The sequence below is a fragment of the Littorina saxatilis genome, linkage group LG6 (genome assembly GCF_037325665.1).
Source record: "Littorina saxatilis isolate snail1 linkage group LG6, US_GU_Lsax_2.0, whole genome shotgun sequence".
NCBI classification, from domain to species: Eukaryota; Metazoa; Mollusca; class Gastropoda; order Littorinimorpha; family Littorinidae; genus Littorina; species Littorina saxatilis.
This window is the reverse complement of record NC_090250.1, coordinates 897,793-901,066: the sequence shown is the minus strand read 5'-3', so window position 1 is coordinate 901,066 and position 3,274 is coordinate 897,793.

The following is a 3,274-nucleotide window of genomic DNA, read 5'->3' as shown; positions in this document are numbered from 1 at the left end:
CCTAATGCAGCAAAGAACTTCTTACAGCAAATGAACCAAGTGCGAAATGACTGCTCCAAACAACTGAATCTTTCAGACATTGTTATGAAACCTGAAGACCAAGAACAGTTTAACTCTACCACACAGTGTTGGATATGCGAACAAAGTCTAACACCAAACACAGACAATCCAATAGTAAGAGATCATGATCATGTAAGTGGGCAGTTCCGAGGAGCAGCACACAGCAAATGTAATCTACAATTAAAGTTTGATCCTAAGACTTGGAAGCTTCCAATCTTCTTCCATAACTTGCGCGGTTATGATTCACATCTGATCATGCAGGCAGTAACTGATGAATACAAAGCAAGATGCATTGCGCAGTCTTCAGAAAAGTACATGGCCTTTACTCTGAATAGTTTATACTTCTACGATTCTGCTCAACATCTGATGGGAACACTTGAGTCTTTATCTTCATCACTAACTGCTTTCCCAATCACATGTAAGTACTTTGACAGTGACTTAGTTAGAAAGGGAGTCTATCCATATGAATACATGGATTCGTGGGAGAGGTTTGATGAAGATGAGTTACCACCAAAGGATGCTTACTTCTCACGGCTGAAGGGTAAAGGTATAAGTGACGAAGACTATGAACACGCTAAGACTGCATGGAATAAATTAGGATGTAATACAATGGGTGATTATCATGATCAATATTTGTTGGCTGATGTTTGTTTACTTGCAGATATATTTGAGAATTACAGAAGAACATGTATGAAGCACTACAATCTAGATCCTTCACATTACATATCTGCACCAGGCATGAGCTGGGATGCATTTCTTAGATTTACAGGAGTAAAGATTGACTTGCTATCAGATCTTCCTACACTTCAGATGATTGAAAATGGACTACGTGGAGGAATCAGTATGGCTTCACACAATTACTGCAAAGCCAACAACAAATACTTGGACGACTTTGATCCTATGAAACCTTCTAATTACATCATGTATCTAGATGCAAACAATTTGTATGGTTGGGCAATGTGTCAGACGCTTCCACTTCGGAACTTTAAGATCTATTCAGGACCATTTTCACAATGTGTTGTGCTGACAATATTAAAAGCAGGCCCAGACAGTCGAAAGGGATGGATACTAGAAGTTGACTTAGACTATCCACTATCACTTCATGATCTACATAATGATTATCCTTTAGCGGCTGAGAGGTTAAAAGTAAACCCAAGAGAACCTCCAAAGCTGGTGCCCAATCTGTTTCACAAAAAGAAGTATGTGTGTCACTACAGACTGTTACAGTTTTACATTAGACATGGATTAATTTTGAAGGCTGTTCATCGTATAATTTTATTTGATCAAGAACAGTTTATGAAACCTTACATCATGAAAAACACAGAACTGAGAACCAAAGCCGCTGATGCATCAGAGAAAGACTTTTTTAAACTGATGAACAACAGTTGCTTTGGTAAGACAATGGAAAACCCACACAAGAGAAAGGATGTTAGACTTGTTACAAGAGAAAATGAGGCCATCAAGCTGACATCCAAACCACAGTATCAAGACTTTAAATACTTTCATGAACAGCTGTATGGTATCTTAATGAAAAAACTTGTAGTCAAGCTTGACAAACCAGTATTCATAGGCTTTACTGTGCTAGAGTTGTCAAAACTGTTGATGCTTGAGTTTTTGTATGATTATTTGAAACCAAGATATCCCAAATCGAGAGTACTTTACACAGACACAGATTCATTCTTACTTGACATTCCAGCGGATGACATTTACAAAGATCTAGAAGCTGAAAGTCCTGCAGTAAAAGGAAAAGATTCTTTTTATGACACTTGCGACTACCCTAAAGAATCACCATTGCACTCAAATGTTAATAAGAAGGTTATTGGAAAGATGAAAGATGAAATGAATGGGAAGATAATTAAGGAGTATGTTGGATTGCGTGCAAAGATGTACAGTGTTGCAAGTGAGAAAGGGGTGGTTAAAAAAGCAAAGGGTGTAAGCAAACAGGTTGTAAAGTCGAGCATATCGCATGATAACTACAAGGAAGCACTGTTTCAGAAGCGAGTGTTTCACCATGACAACCCTAAGATCAGTTCCGCGCTTCATCAGATCAACACAACTATTGTAAACAAGAAATCTTTAGATGCTAATGACACAAAGCGCGTTTATTCATCACCAGAATATTCTTATGCAATTGGCCACTGGAGAACAAATAGTCTGAGTGTGTAATAAGAATTTTTGTCAATCGGGAAAACCCGCTATGACAGCTTTGTTTTGACTGCAGCGGGGAAAAGGACGTTGCTTGCGTTTGGGAAGTGTTTGTGAAAGGGGAGTACTAGGCTTTGTTGAGTTTCAAAGCAGCCACCAAGTACACTTGTCAAAGCTTGAATCAATAAACAAGTCATTTGCATAAAGTGCACTCGGTGGCCGCCTGAAAAGGCAGCCTAAATATTGAAGCGTAGTGAAGCGTAGTGAAGCGTAGTGAAGCGTAGTGAAGCGAAGCGTTGAAACAGAGTGACCCAAGCCGCCGGTTTACCAGCAAGACCTACCGTTCACGCGCGTGAACGGTACTATTTTTAGAATCCTAGAATTCTTGAGAATGTTGGAGCTGGCTTGTTTCTGGTACATGAGGATCTTGTTTCCAGATGGAAGCAAATTCTCTGGCACTTGCAGCATGCTCTTAATGTTATTTAGCTTGCTGTAAATAAAACGAAAGGGGAGACCAACAGCAAAAAATCCAGGATATCCATAAAGAACACACCTGCAACGGCTCGTAATTTCCGTGCATGAACATCGGAATAGCCTGTTTTTGCTTTCAACCAGTCAGCCCAAGTTTCTGTTATTCTCCCTTCTTTCCTCTCCTTCTCCTGCCAGTTTTTACACAGAATTAAAAAGTTGCCAAACTGAATGTAAATCATCATAGTCTGTGCATCTTGTCTAGCTAAATTTCTCACTCCTTTGTTTAATCTTTCTACCATTTCGTCTTCATTTGATGGGTTTTCAAATAATTTCTCAGAAAAAGCTTCTCTGGAAATCGTTGTTTTTATATCAGCTTGATTAGAAATCAGATAATTGTGTAATGCCTGTGGAGTTGTGAGATCATTTCTGCTTTTCTTTACTCCTGTTTTTTCTTTGAACAACTGCTCAATCTTTCTTTTCGGCTTTTAGGTATTCTATCGGCCCTTCTTTTACAGCTTTATCTACAATTTGCACCATTTCTTCAAATACTACTTCGATTCTCTAACAAGTTTTCTTCTCTTCTTCTGTCCAAAATTCT